Source organism: Pristis pectinata, chromosome 17 (genome assembly GCF_009764475.1).
Source record: "Pristis pectinata isolate sPriPec2 chromosome 17, sPriPec2.1.pri, whole genome shotgun sequence".
Taxonomy (NCBI): domain Eukaryota; kingdom Metazoa; phylum Chordata; class Chondrichthyes; order Rhinopristiformes; family Pristidae; genus Pristis; species Pristis pectinata.
In genome coordinates, this window is record NC_067421.1 from 43,919,324 (window position 1) to 43,944,314 (window position 24,991).

At 41.2% G+C, this 24,991-nt stretch overlaps 1 protein-coding gene across 4 annotated transcripts in view; it reads right to left on the reverse strand.

The window, feature by feature from the left end:
- LOC127579563 (M-phase phosphoprotein 9-like) overlaps positions 1-24,991 on the reverse strand; it is a 111,403-nt gene that overhangs the window by 85,422 nt on the left and 990 nt on the right. Inside the window, exon 1 of one of the 4 annotated variants that reach the window (XM_052032427.1) lies at positions 3,830-3,918. The exons of the other annotated variants lie outside the window; for them this stretch is intronic. The gene's annotated coding sequence lies outside the window, so the exon portion shown is untranslated. Of the gene's footprint in view, positions 1-3,829; positions 3,919-24,991 lie in introns of those variants that run through there. 4 annotated transcript variants of the gene reach the window in all.

Below are 24,991 nucleotides of genomic sequence, written 5' to 3' on the forward strand. Positions count from 1 at the left end.
CTTCTCTATCACCTGCCTATCCTCCCTCTCATACCTACTACTAGCTTTCTCTATTTGAGAGCCAACACCTCTTCCCCAGTCTCTCCAGTTTGGATCCCATCCCCCGAACAAATCTAGTTTAAACTCCCCCAGTACCTTAGCAAACCTCCCCGTCAGATATTTGTCCCCCTGGGATTCGAGTGCAACCTGTCCTCTTTGTACAGGTCATACCTGCCCCAAAAGAGGCCCCAGTGATCCAGAATCTGAATCCCTGCCCCTTACTCCAATCCCTCAGCACACATTTAACCTCCTCTACCTGGTTAAATGGTATTAAGGTAGTAGAGTTTCTCTCTACCTTGAAAATCTGTGCCTCTAGTTTTTAGTCTTTCCTACCCTGGAAAAAAGAATCTAACCATCTAGCCTATCTATGACCCTCCTAATTTTGTAAACTTCTATAAGATCACCCTCAACCTCCTAAGGTCCTAACCTCAGTGTAAATTGCAGACGTAGAGTGAATGAAGGTCTGAAAGAAGTATGCATTAGCACAAATTAGATAAAATAATAGGATTAAAAGCCATGAACCCGCAGGACTCGATGATCTGCATCCCAAGGTATTGTAAGAAGTGCTATGGAGATGGTGGGTGCACTGGTTGTCATCTTCAAAGTCCATGGATTTTCCATGGACTTTGGTTCCATGGTTCCCATAGATTGGAAGGCAACAAATGTAACCCCTACTCTTTGGTAAAGGAAGGAGGGAGAAAACCCTAACCACAGAACAATTCGCCTAACATCAACAGTAGGGAGAATGCTAATATTGGAGAAGTGCTAACAGACATTTAGAAAATATAACAGGATGAGCAGAGTCAACACAGATTTATAAAAAGGGAAATAATGTTTGAGAAATCTATTAATAGTTTTACGAGGTTGTAACTAGTAAAAGATTGGGGCATCCAGTGGATATGGCATATTTGGATTTCAGAAGACCTTTGATAAAGTGCTGTACAGAAAGTTAAACACATGGATTGGGAGTAACATAATGGAATTAAAAAAATTTATGAAAGAACAAATAAGCTTACACTTTGGGTTTTGGAGCTGCAACTACTGGGGTCACAATGATTGGTATTGAACTGAGCTGTTAACAATCTATACCAAGTGCCAGAGATTTCAAGAAGAAAAGACAGGTGAAGTGAATGAAATATTATGGAAAAAATGTATCTGATCATTTACTTTTGATAAATATAGAAAATGCGACAAGTTCAGAAGACTTGGATGTCCTGTACATGAAATCACTGAAAGTCAATGTGCAAGTACTGCAGGAAATTAGGAAGGCCTGTTGGTCTTTATGACAAGAGGACCTGAGTGCTCAAGTCCCTGAGAGCGACACCTGGAACACCATGGGTTTGGCCTCCATTCCTAAGGAATAATAATTGTAACAGGGAGCACATCTAAGGTTCACCAATTAATCTAGATAGGAAGGGGGACTTAGAGAGAGACCAAGCCGACTGGTTATCTTGAAGTAGGGTCACAGTCTCACTCAAAAAAATCTGCAAGTTACACTGGAAAAAAACACATTTCTTCCACTCAGATGGTACTGAATCTTTGGAATTCTCTACCCAAGAGGCTGTGGAGGATGTCATTAAGTACATTCAATATTCAAAAGTCTCTCTATTTTGTTTAAGTGATAATGGATTTGAACTTGTATAGAGAAGAGTGAATGTGGAGCTGGCAAACATCCTGTTGCTGCTTTTACACCTTTTGTTATCTGGCTGCTCACGCCGTTGACATTGCTGCTTTTGGTCTGATGACTGAAGGGATTCTTGATGTAATCGCATAGTGTTTCAGTTCCATTCTCAACTCAAGCTACAGTGAAAGCATAACAACACTTCAGCAGAATTGATATATGGCAAGTATCATTCGGTTTGGCAATCATTGTTGTGACTGACCATGGACCATGTGAAAGCGAGAGCAAGTGGAACGTGATAGCAAAAAGTAATGACTTTTGAGTTCTGTATGAATACAGGGAGCAGCACCAATGTAGTCAATAATGTACAGTACATCTCTGCCCCAAGATCCATCACTGAATCTTCCCTTCCTGGATTTACTATCCCCTGAGATGGAGATGGATGCTCGTGTCCAGCCTATCTGAATGATACTTCCTCCCACACGTCATAGAGTTATGACACCAAGACATCCTATCCAAGCTAGTCCCATTTGTTAGCGTTTAGCCGATAACCTTCTAAATCTTTCTCCATCCGTACCCGTCCCAACTGTCCTTTTAAAATTGTTATTGCACCTGCTCAACCATTTCCTCTGGCAGCTCATTCCACATGATCACGCTTTGTGTAAAAAAAAATTGATCTTCAAGTTCCTATTAAATATCTAACCTTAAACCTATACCCTCTAGTTTCTTGATTCCCCAACCCTGGGAAAAACTGAGTGCAGTCACCCTATCTATGCCCTTCATGATTTTATACACCTCTGTAGATCACCTCAGTCTCCTATGCTCAAGGAATAAAGTCCTAAGCCTGTCCAACCTCTCCTTCAGGACCATTCCATTCTCCCAGTTCCTCAATTTCTGCCATACATGCTCTGATAATGAGATTAACATAGATGTCTCTGATACATCATCCTTCTTCCTGAACCGTGACTTCACCTCCACCACAATGTACAGAGCCTTACCTCATTTCATCAATGACCTCTGTTCTCATCCCCTCTCCTCCTGGGTAGAGTTCCCCTGATCCTCACCTTCCACATAATCGCCCCTGCATTCAAAGGATCATTCTTCACAAGTTTCCACACCACCACCAGATATACAATTCCCCTCCGGTTCCCCATCAGCTATTTGAAGGAACCATTCCTTTCACGACTGCCTGGGCTGCTCGTTTGTTCCCTCTCCTTGTCTTATGTTATTTTCCCTGAAACTGCAGGAGCACAATGCTCAACCTTTCATCTTTCTTTTCTACTATCTTGGAACCATAGTTTTTCCAGGTGAAGCAGTACTTCATTTCTTCCAGTCTGGTGTACTGCATTCAGTGTTCAAATATGGTCTCATCTGCTTGTAGAATCCAAAACAGATTGAGTGATTGCTTTGCAGAGCACCTGCATTCCATCTGCAGAAATGGCCCTGAGCTTCTCTTTCCCTCCACTTTAATTCTCCTCCCCACTCCCAATCTGACCCTATCCGTCATGACCTTCTGCACTGTTACAATAAGGTGCAACACAAGCTTGAGGATAACACACCATCTTCCATCTGGGTACGTTGCAGCCTTCCAGAATCAGTATCCAATTCTACAACTTTAGTATCCTGATGCATCAGAACAATTATTTTCATTCTGCATGCAACATATTACTAACTGGTAATTTGCCATCAGATATTGGGGCAGTTTCATCCCTCCGAATCCTTCTATATTAAAATCTGATATTGGGGCAGGAGCTGCTCTACTGTTGGCAAATGTAGAAAAGTAATATTGTCGTAAATCAGAAGCCAAGTTATGCCAAATGCGAAACCTCAAGCACACCATATGTTTTTGTATATAAAAGAATTGAAATTATTAAGTGAGATAAGAAGAGAATTTCACCCCATTGAAGTTTTCCAGATTCTGAATTTGATTATTAACTGCAATCAAGGTGCAGGGAAAACAAGGAGGAGAAACCAAATGGCACAGAGAAAATGCTTTGGTTGCCTCAGTGCATAGGACTTCCCTGTAGCCACACAAGCCAACCTAGAATGCTTAGTGTCAACAGTTTTGTGTTCAATGTGGAACAGCTCCACCTACCAGTAATGATATTCTTCACTTTAATGAGTTTTAGCATAATCATCAAAAAATGCAATAACATACACTTTACTCACTTGGATCTGACATTGGTATTGGTCCTGCTGGGACAATATCTGGTCTTGGTATTGCTTCTCCACTAGTTTAAATAGCTGTAGCCATCTTACCTAACAATCCACAAAAATGTGCATGTTATCTACATCAGCATTTATTCAATTATATCCATAATTAACCTCAGCAATACATTTTCTTTTACAGAACTCTCTATACTCAAAATAAACGTAAATGTGTTCACTGGGACATGATGCTGAAGGGTTTGACCAACTAAAAGCCTTGGAGTTAGGAGATTGCAGGTTCAAGTCTCATTCTAGAACCTAAGTACATAATAGGTAACAATTTAGCATTTCAACTGTTACAGTCATTGACTTACAGAAGGAACTGGCCCTGACTCCCGGTTTAGGTGAGCAGGTACACAACAGGAAAATCTGGCTAAATTCTTGGCCAACGGTTTTCAATTTACAGTAAATGTAATAAATGATCTTTTATATCAGTAGCTGTTCTGTGGAATTACGTGCAAACTGGCTGCCACATCTACTGGCATAAAAAGGATTCCTAGTTTTGAACATCTTTGGGATGTCCCAAAGACATGAAGACTCCAGGGAAAGTGCATGTTTTCTCCCTTTCCTCCTGTAACCCAGCAGCTTAACTTCTAGAAGTGCAGACAAAAAAATTTGATTCTAAAGTTCAAAATAAAATTGCTCGCTTGCTCTCTCTATACTTCTGCCAAAGACCAGAAGGAAGTGAAAACAAATCTCAGAACAAAACTAAAGGGAGCAACTTAAGGTTTGATTGTAAAGTGTCCCTTGACAAGGTAACACAGTGTTTTCAGATGTACAACTGCATGAAAGGACAAACTAGAAAGAATATCTGGAGGATCTGCACTTGATCTAGAATGCACAAAACAAGTCAAAATTACAAATCAGTGCAGATCATGAATAAAACCTTGCTAGTCTGACTTTATAAACATACCCAGTGGTACATTAATTCATAGTCTGAAAAATACTTAAATTTCCAGAATGAAATCAGGCAACCAACTCACAACTCTTCAGAATCTCAGGATCTGCCCGACTAGTATTTTGAATCTCCTGCATTAAACATCCAAGGTTTGAAGAGCACTTGGATTAATTGATGGTAAATTTTTCTTCAAATGTTCATGAAGTAGAACCTAATTGTAGAGTGCAAAATTATCAGAGTGAGAATATCAGACAACAATGTGTTTACCCAGTTAAGTAATGACAATCATTTTGGAATCAACATAGGTATAAGGTTACTGTCAGCACTACTCTCATATTAATGCCTTAACACAAAGTTATGTTTCAGTAATATATGTTAATATTACCATGAACCTAAAATGTGGATATATGCATTAAAGTAATAATTTTCTATGCATCAAGATAAGAACAAGGGCACTGGTAGAGCTGATGCTTCATAGCTCCAGCAATCCAGGTTCAACATCAACCTCCAGTGCTATGTGAAGTTTGCACATTCTCCCTACGTCAGCACAGTTGTTCCATTTTCCTGCCACTTCCCAAATGTTTGCAGATTGATTGGTGAATTGGCTACTTTAAATTGCCTGCAGTGTGTAGATGTGGAGTAAAATATTGGAGGAGTTTATGGAATGTGGAGAGAATAAAATGGGTTAGGGTAGGATTAGTGTAAAAATGGTGCTTGAGGTTAGCACAAACTATAGGCTGAAGGGCTGATTCCATGCTGCATCTCTGTATAACAGTTCTGACATAACTTCTACCGTCCAGCTTAAAAGAGCAGAGATATACCATTATACAGTTACTGAAAGAATAATAACATGAGAAGATTCTCCCTTTTCACCATTTTTGAAATAACTGTAAAAACCTTAATTCAAAATTATATCCTATAACAATAAAAAGAAATTTTCTCTACTGTAAAAGTTAAAAAGATACCATTTTAGAGTAACATTGGGATTTGTAATTCAAGCAACAAATTTGGTTAAGATTAAACCCAAATACAAATATGCTGACTGCATGTTACCATCTTAAAGGGTGCCTCACCATCAGAACTACTAAATAATGCGAAAACTTATCAACATCTGTGTGTATAAAAAAAATCACAATTAAGAAAAGAGCTGGAAATATTGACAACAAAGTCACTCTTGGCTCATAGATGGTGAACAGTAATCGTGTCCCCAGAAAACAAATTGAAAGGCTGACTTAGGAAGTGCTTTGTCCAATTCTTATGAGGTGATCACACACAAACTGAGGAAAGTTGGCAGCAGGATGAGCACGTGAAATAGCATTGAAAAGGTATGGAGAATGATTGGGAGATACAAGAATGATTGGAGGATTGGGAGAGCTGTGGACATGCTATGTTGGCGCCGGAAGAGTGGCACAACTTGCAGGCTGCCCCCAGCACATTCTCAGCATGCAAAAGATACATTTCACTGTGTTTTTGACATACATGTGACTACTAAATAAATATCTTATAAAAGACTAGCATAACAAGTAATACAACATTTTGGATAGAATAGAGTACAAAAATGTGTACTTCATTTATGTAACTGAAGCAAGAGGTTTAACAAGGTGTTCAGCTGCAAATGCAACAACCACACAAGATTACATATGGGGGGGGGGGGGGGGGGGGGGGTGGGGGGGGGGGGGGGGGGGGGGGGGGGGGGGGGGGGGGGTGGGGGGGGGGGGGGGGGGGGGGGGGGGGGGGGGGGGGGGGGGGGGGGGGGGGGGGGGGTGAGGGGGGGGGGGGGGGGGGGGGGGGGGGGGGGGGGGGGCGTGAAATGAATAATTCATCTTTAACAAGGAAGAATTGCAAAGAGGGTCTCAAAAGGAAGATACAATTGATATTCCAATTAGCTAAAAAAATGATAAAGAGAAAATACTAGCAGGTTTGCAGCACTTAACATGGATAAGTTACCTGCCCCAGATGGTTTGCATCCTATGTTGCTGAGGAAGTACAACAGTAAATGGCAAGCCCTAGCACAATCTTCCAAACATCCACAGATTTCACAAAGGTGTCCAAGAACTGGAAAATGTTACACCTGTTCAAAAGATGTAGAGATAAACCCAATAACTACAGACCAGTCATTTTAGCTTCAGTGGTGAGGGGTAAAACTCCTAGAAACAACAACTAGACACAGAATTCACAGTTACTGGGACAGGTGTAGATTTTAGTGAAAGCCAATGTGGTTTTATTAAATGTAAACAGTGCCTAACTAACCTAGAGGGTCATGAGAGAAATGTAGTATTATTATAGGCATTTCGAAGGCATTTTATAAGGTGCCACATAATAGCTTGTCATCAAGCTTCGTGTCATAAATTAAAAGGGATGTAACAGCAAGCATGGGATGGAAACCAGGATGTTAGGATACAGGATGTTAGGATAGAGGAGAGGTATATAGGAACAAGTCCAAGATATGTGCAGTGAAGATGGTAAGAAAGACAGACAGGTGAAAAGTCAGGATAAATTGCTGAACAATAGTACAACAAAATCAGTAGCAGATACTGGCCTAAGTGTACTATATTTAAATGCACATAGCGTTAGGAATAAAGTGGATGACCTAGTGGCACAACTACAGATTAATAAATATGACATTGTGGCAATCACCGAGTCATGGCTTTATGACGGATGTGATTGGAACTGAATGTCCAGGAGTACACAGTGTATAGGAAGGATAGGCAGGTAGGCAGAGGGGTGGCGTGGCCCTGATGGTTATATGATATAAAATCAATAGAAAGAAAGGACATTGGGTCAGAAGAAGTGGAATCCTTATGGGTGGAGCTAAGAAATAGCAAGGGTAAAAGGACAATAATAGCAGTTATACATAGGCCTCCTAAAAGCAGCCGGATGTGGAGTATAAGTTACAGTTAGAAATAGAAAAAGCGTGTCAGAGAGACAACGTAAGATAATTATGGGGGATTTTAACATGAAGATGGATTGGAAAAGCCAGCAAGGCAGTGGATCTCAGGATAGCAAGTTTGTGGAATGTCTACAGGATAGCTTTTAGGAGCAACTTGATGATGAGCCCACCAGGGGATCGGCTGTTTTGGATTGGGTGCTGTGTAACGAACCAGAGGTGATTAGGGAACTAAAGGTAAAGGAACCATTAGGAACTAGTGATCACAATATGATTGAGTTCAGTTTCAAATTTGAGGAGAAGCTGATAGCAGGTGTATCGATATTTTAGTGGAACAAAGGAAATTACAGTGGCATGAGAGAGGAGCTGGCCCAAACTGATTGGAAGAGTAAGCTAGCTGGAGGGACGGCAGAGCAGAATGGATGGAATTTCTACAAGAAATAAAGAAAATGCAGGATAGATATATTCCAAGAAAAAAGGTTTTGATGGAAAAAAGGCACAAATTGGATATGAGCGAGGTTAAGGCTAAAATAAGAGCAAAAGGGAGGGCATACAAGGAAGCAAAAATTATTGGGAAAACAGAAGACTGGGAAACTTTTAAAAACCTGCAGAAAGAAACTAAGAAGGTCATTAGGAAAGAAAGATGAATTATTTAAGGAAGTTGGCAGATAACATTCAAAAGGATACTAAGTTTTTTTAAATATTGAAGAGTAAAAGAGAGACACGGGTTGATATAGGACCAATCGAAAATGGTGCGGGAGAGATTATAATGGATGATAAAGAGATGGCAGAGGAACTAAATGAATATTTTGCGTCGGTCTTCACTGTGGAGGACACATCAATATACCGGATAGTCAGGGGTCTCAAGGATGGAACCGAGTTCAGTTAAGATTACTAGAGAGAAGGTGCTAGGAAGCTAAATGGACTAAAGACAGATAAGTCTCCCGGACCAGATGAGGTGCATCCCCGGGTTCTGAAGGAGGTGACTTTAGAGATTGCGGAGGCATTGGTGATAATTTTCTAGGAATCAATAGACTCCGGCATGGTTCCAGAGGACTGAGGGTCGCAAATGTAGTTCCGCTGTATCAAAGGTGGGAGGCTGCATAAGGGAAATTACAGACCTATTAGTCTGACATCAGTGGTGGAAGATATTGGAATCGATCCTCAAGGATAAGGTTATGGATTACATAGAGGTGCAAGGCAAGATAGGCCCAAGCCAGCATGGTTTCGTGAAGGGAAGATCCTGCCTGACCAACCTATTGGAGTTTTTTTTGAGGAAATCTCAGGTAGGGTGGATAAGGGAGAGGCTGTGGATGTTGTGTATTTAGACTTTCAAAAGGCCTTCGACAAGGTGCCGCACAAGAGGCTGATTAATAAGATGAGAGGTCATGGAATTACAGATAGGATATAGAATGGGTGGAGCATTGGTTGGTAGGCAGAAAGCAAAGGGTGGAATAAAAAGATCTTGTTCTGGTTGGCTACCAGTTACTAGTGGTGTTCCACGGGGGTCGGTGTTGGGGCCGCTTCTTTTTACTTTGTACATTAATGATTTGGATGATGGAGTAAACGGTTTTGTGGCTAAATTTGCAGACGACACCAAGATAAATGGAGGTAGGGAGTATTGAAGAAACAGGAAGGTTGCAGAGAGACTTAGATAGTTTAGGAGAATGGGCAAGAAATGGCAGATGAGATTCAATGTTGAGAAATGTGCCGTTGTACACTTTGGAAAAAGAATATACAGGCAGATTATTATCTAGATGGGGAGAAAATTCAAAGTACAGAAGTACAAAGGAAATTGGGGGTACTCGTGCAGGATACCCTAAAGTTAACCACCAGTCGGATTGGCGGTAAAGAAAGCGAATGCCATGTTGGCATTCATTTCAAGAGGTATAGTGTATAAAAGTAGGGAGGTATTGATGAGGTTCTATGGGCACTGGTGAGGCCTCATTTGGAATACTGTGTGTAGTTTTGGGCCCCATATTTTAGGAAGGATGTACTGATGTTGGAGAGGGTTCAGAGAGATTTACAAGGATTATTCCCGGAATGAAAGGGCGTACATACGATGAGCGTTTGTCGGCTCTTTGGACTGTACTCACTGGAGTACAGAAGAATGAGAGGGGACCTCATAGAAACATTTAGAATGTTGAAAGGACTGGACAGAGTAGATGTGGCTAAGCTGTTTCCTTGGTGGGCGAGTCCAGGACTAGAGGGCACAATCTTAGAATTGGAGGGTACCGGTTTAAAACAGAAATGAGGAGAAATTTCTTTAGCCAGAGGGTAGTGAAATTATGGAATTCTTTGCCATGTACAGCTGTGGAGCCTGATCATTGGAGGCATTTAAGGAGGAGATAGATAGGCATCTAATTAGTCGAGGTATCAAGGGATATGGGATAAGGCTGGAAATTGGGGCTAGATAGGAATAGTTTTAGTTTAGCTCATGGAGCAGACCCAATGGGCCAAATGGCCTACTTCTGCTCCTTGTCTTGTGATCTTGTGAAAATAGGCTGAGCCAACAGCAAACATACTGTAGCGAAAGGCTGTTTTCCAGACAAGATGGAAGCATACAATGGGGCTCCCTGGTGTTTGGTACAGTGACCACTTGATATATATTAATGATTTAGGTGTACAGGCCACAATTTCCATATTTGCAGGTGAAGCAAAACATGGAGGGATAGTGAACTGTGAGGAAAGAAATAAGCTTCAAGGAGATTATCAACAGGCTGGGTAGAACAAGCAGATGATGGCAGATAGAACTTAATGTTCATTAGCTGTTACAATTTGATAAGAAGAATGAGAAGAGGCAATATGAACCGGAAGGCACAAGTCTAAAAAGAATACAAGAACAGAGAGATCTAGGGGTATTTCTGTGTAGTTTATTGAAACCGGAAGATCAGTCAAAAATGCATATGGGATCCTAGGTACTAAAAATAGAGGCACAAAGTACAAGACAAGGAAAGTCACGGTGAACCTTTATATAACAAAAATGATTTGGCCATTAAGATGGTGTCCAGTTCTTTAGGAAAAACGTGAAGGATTTGAAGGGGGTGTAGAAAAGATTTACCAGAATGGTCCCAAGGATGAGCAACCTTAGTTATCTGGAAAGACTGGAGAAGCTGGGATCATTCACCATGGAGCAGAGGAAGTTGTGAGGAATCAGGTGGGTTTTTAAAATGATGAAGGGCCCAGGCAGATAGATAATACTTCCCATTCATGGAAGTAGAGGACAGAGGAGATAGAATGAAGGTAATTAGCAAAAGAACCAAAATTGGATAAAGAAAACATTTTAACACAAGTGGTCAGGGGTTGGAATGAGCTGCACTGCCATGTATAGTAGCAGAGTTAGATTCAACTGTCATATTCAAAATAGACCTGGATGAATATCTGGAAGGAAAAAATTTGCAGGACCACGTGGAAAGTACAGATGACAAGTCCTAGCTGGATTGCTCTTGCAGAGCTAGTACAGATTCAATGGGACAAATGGCCTCTGTACCTACTATCACCATCCTATCTTCTTGCATTATTTTTCCAAAGAAGATGAGGTATCGTTTACATGCTTAGCAAAGTAAATGTTTTTGCATTTGTAATTTTATATTATAAAAACTGCATAAAAGGAAACAAAAAATCTCCCATAGTTATTATTTTATTAATCACCTTTCCAAATCAAAGGAGCTCACACAATGATGGATTAGCAACTGCATGCAGGAACATAGAGCTTTAATGTGTACCCTTATTCACAGTAGTAATAGCAACATCTACAATCTAATGTCCAATGTGAGTGCCAACATTTTTAAAAGATTTTGTATTCTTCTCTAAGAATAACTGCACAAACCAGTTGCACTTTCACAACTATATTTCCCAATACTCTTGCGACATCTAGCGTTAGAAAACAGGAGATGTTGCTAAGGATCTAAAATGTTTCTACAGCTAGATTACAGACCAAATGTAACATTGAAATTGGAACATAGAAACATAAGAAACAAACAGGAGTAGCCTATTTGACCCCCCCATGCCAGCTCTGTCATTTAATAAATTCATGGCTGACTTTTTACACAAGTGCTACTTTCCTGCACTAACCCTTTATATTAAAACTTCTCTCTGCCTATGTCCTAAATATGCACAACTACTGAGCCACCAGTCTTTCTGGATGCAGAATTCTAAATATTTATTATCTTTAGTTGAAGAAAACTCCTCTCAATATTGTCCCAAATACCCAATCCCTTATTTGAGATTGTGACCCATTGTTCAGGACAACCTATTTAAGGGACACAGCAACTCTGCATTTAACTCATTGAGTTCCTTACCAATCTTATACATGTCAATGAGAGTACCTCTCATTCTCCTAAACACAAGGGGATTTAAGCCCATCCACCATTCCTCATACAACATACAGAAAAACTCCAATAATCTGGCATCCTCAGGACTTTGGTGTTGCTGGAGTGGCAGATGTTTCAAACTACTGGATGTTACTCTTATTGATACTGCAAATGATTTAAAATTCCTATTTTTTGTAGCTATTACACTAAATTTTCCAATGAACCAGGTGAATTGAAAGCAAGCGCAGGAAACAGGGTCTTGCTGAGCTGAAAGGAGGTGTGGGAAATGGGAGAGTCAGATACTGAACACCAGAATTTCCAAACATGTTTAGCAGATTATCCACAATTCCAGGAATTAATCTAGCAAATGCTAGCTTCACTCCCTCTATTGCAACACATTTTTCCTTGGGTAGGAAGACCAGACCTGCACATTACATCTCATCAGGATACATGAGAGCAAGACATATCCACTCAAATTATCTTGCAATAAAGGTCAAAATACAATTTACCTTCATATTTGCTTGCTGTACCTGTGTGTTAACTTTCAATGATTCATGCACAAGGACACCCACGTTCCTCCAACTGTGAACAACTTCCAACCTCTCACCATCTAAAACTTACCTAGCTTTTATTTTTAAATACCAAAATGGTAAGCTTATGTTTTTCCACATTGTATTCCATCAACCACGTCCTTCCTTCTTCATTTAGTCCATCTAATCCCAGCAACATCTTCCCACCCCACCTCTCCAGATCCTTCTTGCAGACCACAGCAAACTAGATATACAGGCAGCCTCCAGGTTATGCAAGGGTTCCAATCCCAAGAACTGTCCAATAAGCCAATTTTTCTGTAGCTACCCTCTAGCTACCTATATCACATTGCTCTGCAAACACTTCCTATAATTTATTTCATCAAATATTCACCCTAACACTACCCATAAATAAATTAATGGATTATATACAGTTGTCAATGAGTACCATGAAACATCTTATTATCTTGAAAAACACTTTAAAAAATTATGGAGAATGTGTAAAGTTGAGTTTCCGCAAGAAAGGTCCTCCAGGGAAGCCCCTGTGTTATACTTGATACCCTAACCCAAATCATTGACAATAGATTGTGAACAGCTGAAGTCCCAGCACCTATCCCTGTGGGATTCTACTAATCACAACTTCCCAAACTAAAAGTGGCCCAGATATTCATTCCTAACCTCTTATTTTCTGCACATCAACCAATTCACGCCATTGAATTATTACAAAATCATGCGTTCTAATTTTGTTTAATAATCTCTTCCAGGGTATTCTTATGGAAAGCCTTTTGAAAGTCCAAATGTGCTACATCAAATCTCTTCTGCTAGTTACAATTTCAAAATAAGACTAACAAGCTTGCCAAATAGGATTTCCCTTTCATATTAGTATTTTCTATGTACCATATTTTCCCTGCTCCTGATGTCAAGCAATTGTTCCCCATTTATCTCTCCCCCTTTCTTAAATAGTGGGGTTACATACATCACTTCCAATCTGTGGAAACAATTCAAGAATCTTGGGAATTCTGGAAGATCACAACACAGCCACCTCCTTCAAAACCCTAGAACGCTTCTCCTAGGGAGTTATTGGCTTTCAGTCCAATTACTTTCTCACATATATAGTTTGAGCACACTGTTCCTCTGAGTGCACTGTCCTCAGAGTGCCAATCAGTATTAGGGAAGTTGAAGTCACCCATGATGACAACCCTGTTATTTTTGCACCTTTCCAAATTCAGCCTACTTATCTGTTCCTCAGTGTTCCGGTGGCTATTGGGAGGCCTATAGAATAGTCCCAATAGAGTGATGGCTCCCTTCCTGTTTCTGACTTGCACCCACACTGACTCAGTAGATGATCCCTGAGATGTCTTCCTTTTCTGCAGCTGTGATACTATCCCTAATTAGCAGTGGCACCTCCCTGCTCTTTTTCTTCCCTCCAATCTCTTTTGAAACCCCACAACATTAAGCAGCCAATCCTGCCCTTGCAACAGCAAAGTCTCTGTAATGGCCACAACATTACAATATGTAATGTGTTTTTAATGGTATGGCAGTGGGACATTCCTTATAGGCAAACTATACAAAAAAAAGAAAGAAAAACTGAACTAAGTTGATAGATGGAAATGGCCAGCCTTCATCCATGCAGAGAGCAAGTTATCAAAAGTTGGGGAATTGAGTCCTGCAGGCTGCTACGTGCCCAGATGGAAGATGAGGGTTGGTCCTCAAGCTTGTGTCGGGCCTTGTTGTAATGATGCAGGAGGCTACAGACAAAGATCAGAGTGGGTCTGGGATGGTGAATTAAAGTGGCTAGAAACTTGGGGTCACTCCTGTGGACTGAGTGGAGAGCTTCCCTGTGGTCCTGTGCGGTGCTCAGTAGCCCTCAGCTTTGTACACCTGAGTCTGAGTCAACTGACTTTGATTAACTGGAACGTGATAGGAAATGCTTCCTAATTGACTGCAGCTGCCTGAGGTTCCTTGTTTATGTTCTCAACTGAAAGCTACAAAGCTAAGATGATTTAACTTTTAAATTACCTACATTTAAATACTTGTAATAAAAAAACTCATCCCCTTATTCAGCAAAGTCCATACTCTGGCACCTCCTTAGTGTGAAAGGTTTAGATGGGACAGAATTTGTTAGGTGTCCAGGAAGGATTCCTGACACAGTATGTGGACAGGTCAACTACAGGAGAGGCCATACTGGACTAGGCAATGAACCTGGTCAGGTGACAGACCTCTCAGTAGCTGAGCATTTCAGGAATAGTGACCACAACTCCCCGACCTTGTTGTGCCGACATAGTTATTCCCTCCTACCTACAGAATGCCCATATCCCTCCATTTTCCTCTCATTCATGTGCCCATCCAAGCCCCTCAAAAGCCCCCAATGTATTTGCCTCCACCACCCTATCAGGCAATGCATTCCAGGTATCCACCACTCTGAGTAAAAAAACCTACCCCCCTCACCTTAAATGCATGCCCTGTGGTATTGGATCGCTCAATAATGGGAAAAAGATATTGCTTGTCCACCCTATCTATGCCCCTCAATTTTATACACTTCCAACAGATCACCCCTCAGCCTCTGCCGCTCCAGAGAAAAAAGCCCAAGTTTGTCCAGCATCTCCTGATAGTACATGCCTTCTAATCCAGGCAGCATTCCAGTAAACCTCCTCTGTTCCCTCTAGAGCCTCAACATCCTTCCTATAGTGAGATGACCAGAATTGCATGCAATATTCTAAATGCGGCCTAACCAGAGTTCTATAGAGATGCATCATAACTTCTTAACTCCTATACTCAGTACCCTGATTAATAAATGAGAGCATTCCATAAGCCTTCTTAACCACCTGTTCTACCTGTGTAGCCACTTTCAATGAGTCATGGACTTGCACCCCAAGGTCTCTCTGCTCTTCAACACTTAAGGGTCTTGCCCTTAAGAGTGTACTACCTCTTGACATTAATCCTACCAAGATACAACACCTCACATTTATCTGGGTTAAACTCCATCTGCCATTTCTCTGCCCACATCTGCAACTGTTCTATATCACGCTGTACTCATTGCCAGTCTTCTACACTATTCACAACTCCACCAATCTTGGTATCGTCTGTAAACTTACCAACCCATCCATTAAACATACTCATCCAGGTCATTTACGTACATCACAAACAGCAGAGCTCCCAATACAGATCCCTGCAGAATACCACTACTCACAGGCCTCCAGCCTGAATAAGTCCCTTCAACCACCACCCTTCTACAAGCAAGCCAGTTCTGGATCCACACAGCCAATTCTCCACTGACCACATGCATCCGAAGTTTCTTGATTAACCTATTATGTGGGACCTTGTCAAATGCCTTAATGAAGTCCATATAGATGACATCCACAGCTCTACCTTCATCAGTCTCTCTCAACACCCTATCAAAAAACTCAACCAGGTTAGTAAGACACGACATACCCCGCACAAAGCTACGCTGGCTTTCCCTAATCAAGCCATTGGATTCCAGATCTCGTATATCTTATTTCTAAGAATTTTCTCCAGCAATTTCCCTACAACTATGTGAGACTCACTGGTCTGTAGTTCCCAGATCTTCCCTTGTTCCTTTTTTAAACAGAGGAACAACATTAGCCACTCGCCAGTCTTCCGAGACCTCACCCGTGGTCAAAGAGGACACAAAGATACTGGTCAATGCCCCAGCAATTTCCTCTCTCGCCTCCCTCAGTAACCAGGGGTAAATCCCATTGGGCCCCAGGGACATCCACCTTAATACTGTTTAGGAGACCTAATACTACCTCCTCCTTGACCTCCAAATGCCCAAACAGGTTTACACTCTCAGTTTCAATTTCTGCATCCTGTAGATATCCCTTTCCTGGGTAAATACTGAAGATAAATACTCATTCAGAACCTCACCCATATGCTCTGCATCCAAACATAGATTCCCTTCTTTATCCTGAAGTGGTCCTACCCTTTCCCTCATTATCCTCTTATTCCTTACGCAGGTATAAAATGTCTTTGGATTCTCCTTAATTCTACTTGCTAAGGACTTTTCATGGCCCCTCCTGGCTTTCCTAATTCCTTTCTTGAGTTCATTTCTAGCTTCTCTATAGTCCTCATGTACTCTGTCTGATCTTAACTGCCGAAGCTCTACATACTTGTTCCTTTTCTTCTTGACTAAGTTCATTACTTCTCTGGACATCCAAGGTTCCCTTATTTTCCCATTTATATCCTTCTTTCTAATCAGAACATAGCTATCCTAAACTCTGTGTATTTGATCCTTAAATACTTTTCACATGCTCAACTTGGACTTGCCAGCAAAAAGGTTTTCCCCAGTTTACCCTACCTAGTTCCTGCCTTATGCCTTTCATAATTAGCCCTGCTCCAATTTAAAATCCTCCCACAAGCCCCATATCCCTACCTTATCTATAGCTATCCTGAAAGTTAATGAGCTGTGGTCACTGTCCCCCAATTGCTCACCCACTGATAGGTGAGTCAGCTGGCCAGGCTCATTAGCCAACACCAGGTCCAGAATAACCTATCCCTTTGTTGGACTGGATAGGAGCAGATGATATGGGAAGTACTTAATGGGGGGAGGACCAATTATGATGGTACCAGGCAGGAATTTGGGAGTGTAAATTGGAAACAGATGTTCTCAGGGAAATACACAGCAGAAATGTGGAGGTTGTTTATGGACCACCTGTCTGGGGTTCTGGATTGGTTTGTTCTACTAAGACAGGGAAAGGATGGCAGGCTGAAGGAACCATGGTGCACAAGAGAAGTGGAACATTTATTCAAGAGGAAGAAGGAAATATACTTAAGGTTTAATAAAGCAAAAATCAGGCAGGGGTCTTGAGAATGATAATTAGCCAAGAAGGAGCTTAAGAAGGGACTTAGGAGCTAGAAGGGGAGATGAGAAGGCCTTGGCAAGTAGAATTAAGGAAAACCTCATGACATTCTACACCTACGTGAAGAACAGGGGGATAACTACAGTGAGATTAGGACCACACAAAGATAAAGGGGGAAACATATGCATGGGGGTGGAGGAGGTAGGAGAGGTCTTTAATGAATACTTTGCTTCAGTGTTTACCAGGGAGAGGGACTTTGATGAATGTGAGGTCAGCACAGAACATGCCAATGTGCTTGAGCAATATCAAGGTGAAGAAAGAGATAGTGTTGGAGCTTCTGAAAAACATTAGGATAGATAAGTCCCTGGGGCCAGACACCAGGTTAGTATGGGAAGCAAGGGAAGAAATTGCTCAGGTGCTGACAATAATCTTTGCATCCTCCCTGGCCACAAGAGTGGTACCAGAGAATTAGAGGATGGCAAATGTTGTTCTGTCCTTCAAGGAAGGTAATAGGGATAACCCTGGGAATTATAACCAGTGAGTCTTGCGTTAGTGGTGGGCAAACTATTGGAGAAGATTCTTAGGGACAGGATTTACGAGCATTTGGAGAAGTGCAGTCTTATTAGGGTTAGTCAGCATAGCTTTGTGAGGGGCAGGTTGTGCCTCACAAGCCTAATTGAGTTTTTCCAAGGAGGTGACAAAACAAAGAGATGAAGGTAGAGCGATGGATGTGGTGTATATGGATTTTAGTTACACCTTTGACAAGGTTCCCCATGGTGGGCTCATCCAGAAAGTCATGAGGCATGGGATCCATGGAAACTTGGTTGTGTGGATTAGGAACTGACATGCTCACAGAAGGCAGTGGGTAGTAGTAGATAGAGCATATTCTATCTGGAGGTCAGTGACTAGTGGTTTTCTGCAGGGATCTATTCTGGGCCCCCTGCTCTTTGTGAATTTTATAAATGACCTAGATGAGGAAATGGAGGGGTGGATTAGTAAATTTGCAGATGACAAAGGTTGGAGGAGTTGTGGATAGTGTAGAAGGTTGTTGTAGGTTACAACGGGATATAGACAGGATGCAGAGTTGGGTGGAGAAGTGGCAGATGGAGTCTAATCTGGAAAAGTGTGAAGTGATACACTTTGGAAGAGTTAACTTGAAAGTGGAGTACAAGGTTAATGGCAGGATTCTTAGCAGTGTGGAGGAACAGAGGGATCTTGCAGTCCAAATCCATAAATCCCTCAAAGCTGTTGTGCAAGTTGATAGGGTGCTTAAGAAAGTGTATGGTGTGCTGGCCTTCATTAATCAGGGGATTGAATTCAAAAGCTGCGAGGTAATGTTGCAGCTCTATGAATTCTGGTTCAACCACACTTGGATAGTTCAGTTCTGGTCACCTCAGTATAGAAAGGATGTGGGAGCTTTAGAGAGGATACAGAGGAGATTTACCAGGATGGTGCCTAGATTGGAGAACATGTCTTATGAGGAAAGGTTGAGCGAGCTAGGGCTTTTCTCTTTGGAGCAATGGAGGATGAGAGGTGACTTGACAGAAGTGTATAAGATTATGAGAGGCACAGACAGAGGACAGCCAGCACATTTTTCCTAGGGCAGCAATGACCAATACCAAAGGATATCTGTTTAAGGTGAGTGGAGGAAAGTTTAGGGGAGATGTCAGAGGTAGGTTTTTTTCCTTAACAAAAACAGTGGTGGGTGCCTAGAATGCACTGTGGGAAGTGGTGGTAAAGGCTGATACAATGGGGATATTTAAAATATTCTGAGATAGGCAGATGGATGCAAGAAAAATGGAGGGTTACGGGCTGTGTAGGAGGGAAGAGTTAGATTGATTGTGGAGTAGCTTTTTATAGTAGGCATAATATTGTGGGCTGAAGGGCCCATACTGTGCTGTACTGTTCTATGTTTTATAGATAAAGAAGCTTAATCTGATTTTCTGCTCCTTAACTACCACATTAGCTCATCTCGTCTCATTCCAACAGAGATATTACCTTTGGGCTGATTAGCAAATTTATAGACTACACAAAAACTGGCAAAGTTGTGGGTAGTGAGAAAGGTTGTCAAAAGATTCAGCAAGATATAGACCAGCTGAATAGCAGAGAGATGGCATACAGAGTTTAATCCAAACAAGTGTGAGGCATTGCACTTTGGGAGGTCAAATATAAGGGGGAAAGTACAGAGTAAATGGCAGGGATCTTAGGAGCATTGTTGTGAAGGCTCTTGGGCTGCAAGTCCACAGCTCCCCAAAAGTAGCAACACAAGTGGATAGGGTGTTAAAGAAGTCATATGGCATGCTTGCCTTTATCAGTCGGGGCTTTGAGTACAAGAGTCAAAGAATAACATTACAGCTGTATAAAACTTTGATTAGACTGCATTTGGAAGGTTGTGTGCAGTTCTGGTCGCCACATTACAGGAAGGATGCAGAGGCTGTAGAAAGGGTGCAAAAGAGGTTTACCAGGATGCTCTCTGGATTAGAGAGTATTAACTAGAAAGAGGTTGGACAAACTTGGATTATTTTCTCTGGATCAGTGGAGGCTGAGGAGCAACCTGATACAAGTATCCAAATCATGAGAGGCACTGACAAGGTAGATAGTGAGAGTCTTTCTCCCAGGGTGGAAATGTCAAATACTAGAAGGCATAGCTTTTATGGTGAGAGGGGGAAAAGCTCAAAGGAGATTTCCAAGGCAAATTTTTTTTTTCTCTACACACAGACAGTGACAGGTGCCTGAAATGCACTGCCAGGGGAAGTGGTGGAAGTAGTTACAATAGCAATGCTTAAGGGGCATTTAGACAGGGACATGAACAGGCAGGGAATGGAGGAATGTCAAGTGTGGACAGGCAAATGGGATTAGTTTGAATTGGCATCACAGTCGGCATAAAAATCGTGGGCCAAAGGGCCTGTTCCAGTGGTGTAGTGTTCTATGTTTTAAGCCGGGGAAACATCAACTCCCCTTATACTCTGTCTATCCCAGTGGGATAATCTCTCATTGTTCCAAAGTCAAGGGTCCTCTTCTCATGAAAAATCCATCATGCATAAATCAACCTGGTTAATGTATGCTGCAGATGCTCTATCATAAGCACATCCCTCCTTAAGTAGGGAAATCAGACCTGAACATGAAATTCTGGATGTGATTGAAGCAAAACATCTCTACTCTTGTACTCCAATACTCCTGTGATTAAAAGCCATACCATTAGCCTTTCTAATTGCTTGCCTAATTTGTATATTAACTTTCAATGATTCATTTGCAACAAAACTCCTGTCCCTCACAACACACACCTTTCAATCCTACATCATTTGCAACACACTCCACCATTCTATATTGTCTACCAAAACAGATGAGCCCACATTTTTTTTCATGTTATATTCCATCTACCAGGTCCTTCTTGAGTCAATTAACCCGTTCATAATTACTTGAAGTCTCCCCACATATCCCTCACACTGCCACCTAGCTTTCTATCATAAATTTGACCATAAGATATAGGAGCAGAATTAGGCCATTTGGCCCATCTAATCTGCTCTGCCATTTGATCATGGTTGATTCTTTTCTTCCAACCCCATTCTCCTGCCTTCTCCCCATAACCCTTAACCCCTTTACCAATCAAGAACCTATTACTCTCTGCCTTAAATACATCCAATGACTTGGCCCTCCATAGAATTCCACAGATTCACCATTCTCCAGCTGAAGAAATTCCACCTCATCTCAGTTTTAAGGAAATCTCTTATTCTGAGGCTGTGCCCTCAGATCCTAGACTCTCTTACTCATGGAGACATCCTCTCCACATCCACTCTATTCAGGTCTTTCAGTATTCTGTAGGTTTCAATAAGATCTCCCCCTCATCCTTCTGAGCTCCATCAAGTACAGGCCAAGAGACATCAAATGCTCCTGTCGGTTAAGCCCTTCGTTCCTGGAATCATTCTCGTGAACCTCCTCTGGACCCTATCCAGGGCCAGCACCTTTCCTGAGATAGGGGGCCCAAAATTGCTCACAATATTCCAAATGCAATGTGACCAAACACCTTATAAAGCCTCAGCAGTACATCCCTGCTTTATGTTCTAGTCCACTTATTACAACTGAACAATCCATCCAAATCCCTGACATAGACTATGATTAACTGAGGTGCCTGCGCCAAATCCTACAGCATCCCATCAGTGACAGAATCCCAAACCCAAAAATGACCAAACCTCAGTCCATGTCAGTATCTAATCTCCAATCCAAGGTGCTTCAATTTTATTTAATCATGTCTTGTCTAGTACCTTATCATAGTCCCTTGAAAGTCCAATTACACCATGTCAACTGGTTACAACTAATAGAATAGATAAGGAGAAACCTCAAATACCAGATCTGTCAAACGTGATTTCCCTCTCATAAATGTATGTTGACTCTGCTCAATCCTATATAATTTTACCAGTTCTTTAATAACCTAACATCAGTGCTGAAATCCACTAACTTCATTAGGAGTTTGAGGAGATTTGGTATGTCACCAAAGGCTTCTGTAAATATCTACAGAGGTACAGTGAGAGCATTCTGGCTGTTGTATCACCGCCTGGTATGGAGGCTGTAATGTGCAGAATCAAAAGAGGCTACAGAAGGTTGTAGACTCAGCCAGCTCCATCACGGGCACAAACTCTCCCTGCTATTGAGGACATCTTCAAGAGGTGGTGCCTCAAGAAGGTGGCATCCCTCATTAATGACCCTCACCATCTGGGACATGTCCTCTTCTCATTACTACCATTGGGGAGGAGGTACAGGAGCCTGAAGACCCACACTCAACATTACAGGAACATCTTCTTCCCCTCCAGCATCAGATTTCTGAACGGTCCATGGACACTAGCTTGTTATTCCTCTTTTGCACTATTTATTTACTTTTGTAACTTATAGTAATTTTTATGTCATGCACTGTACTGCTGCTGCAGAACAACAAATTTCATGACATATGTCAGTGATGATAAACCTGATTCTGATTCTATAGTTCCTTGTTTTCTCTCTCCCTCTCTTGAATAGGGGGAATTACATTTTCCATCTACCAAGCTATAGGAAGCATTCTAGAATCTATGGGATCTTGGAACCATAGAACCATACCATAGAACAATACAGGCCCTTCGGCCCACCATGTTGTGCCGACCTTCAAACCACACCTTAGACTATCTAACCCCTTCCTCCCACATATCCCTCTATTTTAAATTCCTCCATATGCTTATCTAACAACCAGTTCATTCTCCATATCTACAGCCATCTCTTCCAAGCTTTGGTATGCAAGTCATCAGGTCCTGGGAAACTTCTCAATCCTTCTGACTTCAGATTTTTTTTAAAAAAGCATGATAATTTCTTTCAGCTCTTTATTCCCTATCGCTGTGCCTATGAAGGTAGACACAAAATGTTTGCTTAATTTCTCCCTCACTTCTTTTCTCCTGCCTCAGTCTGTAAGATACCAATAGTAACTTTGGCTAATCGTTTTCTTTCTGCCCATCAATAGATGCTTTTACAGCTCATCTCCACGTTCCTCACTAGGTTACTTGCATATTCTACTTTCCTGTCCCTTTATCAATTTCATAGCCCTTCTTTGCTAAAATTTGATTTATTTTTCAATCCTCAGGCTTACTGCTCTTTTTGGCAACATTATAAATCTTAATTCCTCCACTGTCTCCTCTCATTCCCCCTACCAAAATGTAACACTTCATGCTTCTCAATATTAAATTTCATCTGCCTGTATACATCTCCTTAAAATCTATCACTATCCTCTGCATGGTTCACTACACCTTCAAATTTTCGTCATCTACAATCTGGAAATTATGCTCTGCACACACACATCAAGTCATTTACATACATATTAAGTAAATCAGTGGTCCTTGTACCTGTCCCAGTGCAAACTCCATCGTACACTTTCTTCCAGTCCCAAACACGCTTTCAGGACTACCCATTTCCTGTTACTTGGAAAATTTTCTATCCGTACCATTACAGCCACATTTATTTCATGACCTTCCCATCTTAATAACAAGCTTATTACATGGCATCTTATCAAACAACTTTTGGAAGTCTAAAAAAATAAATCACATTACCCACATTCCCTTTCATGGACCCTCTCTGTTCCTTCAGCAAAACAAAATCAAGTTAGATGAACCAATACTGCCTTTAACAAATCCATGATAATGTTTCTTTAATCAATCTATATTGGTCCAAGTAACTGCTAATTCTGTCCTGATTTATTGTTTCCATAAGTTTCCCCATCACCAAGGTTAACTTGGGTCTGCAGTCACTGGGTTTACCGCTACGTATTCTTTTGAACAGGGTGTAACATTTCCAGTCCATAGTTGTTTGGAAGATTATGCCCAGGACCTTGCAATTTTATCCCTTTCCTTTCCTCAGCAACTAAGAATGCATCCCATTCTGAAGAGATGACTTATCCACTTGAAGGGCAGCTAACCTTTCTTGTACATTTTTATTTAAATCAATTTTTAGCCAATTCAGAATCTCAATTGCATCTTCTTTTGCAGAGAATCCATCAGCATCTTCTCCCATGGTGGAAACTAATGTATAGAATTCATTTCACAACTCAGCCCTGCCCTCAGTCTCTATAAGTAATTGGTTTTTTTTGTCTCCAATCATCTCCAACTCTTAATCCCTTTTCCTGTTCAAATGCCTTTAGAATATTTCTGGATTCTCTTTTAACTTTGTTTCCAAACTTTTCTCGTGGTCTCTCTCTGTCTCTTATTTTTTTTCCTTCCCCGCTGAGCTTTCGATAACAGATCCAGTTGTCACTGGTTTTAACAACCCGGCATTTGTCACATGCTTTTTTCTGCTCTATTTTACTCCGTCTTTAGTGAACCAAGGAGTTTAGTCTTTAATTTTCCCATCCTTCTCCCTTACAAGAATGTACCTAGACTCTTGCTGAAACATCTTCACCTTAAAAACCTATTATTCAATTACAGTTCTGCCTGATATGCTTTGATTCCAATTTACCTAGCCAGAAGCATTCTCATCCCATTGAAATTGGTCCTTCTCCTTGTGATTATTTTGCCAGTGACTATGACAATGACAATGAACAGTGTCAGGGCCATTGCCTCTTTTGATCTATATTAATGACCTAGACTCTAAGTGTACAGATGACACTAAACTTGACAGTATTGTGAACTGCAAAAAGGATAGTGATAACAGGATAAAAATAGGCTGATTGAATGGCAGATGATGCTTAATGCAGAGAAATGCAAGTTTATGCATTATGTAGAATGAATAAGAAAAGGCAATTTAAAAACAGTTTTCTTAAAAGGATGTGGGTATGTGTTCATAAATCATTGAATGTGGCAGGGCAGGTTGAGAAAGCAATTAATAAAGCACACACAATTCTTGGTTTATCACTAGAAGCATAGACTATAAAGGTAGGGAGGTCATGCTGAACCTTTACAAAACACTGCTAAGGCTTCAGCTGGAGCACTATGTTCAAGTCTCGTTGCCACATTAATAGGAAGGATGTGAAAGCTTTTCAAGATCCAGAAATGAATTACAAGAATGACTCCTAGGAAAATGGACTACAGTTACAAGGATAGATTAGAGAGACTGGGGCTGTTTTCTTCGAAAAGAAAGTTAAGGGGAGATTTTATAGAACTATATAAAATAACAAGGGCTGTACAGAGTGGGTAGTGGGAGGCTGTTCACATTAGTGGAAAAAAATAATGAA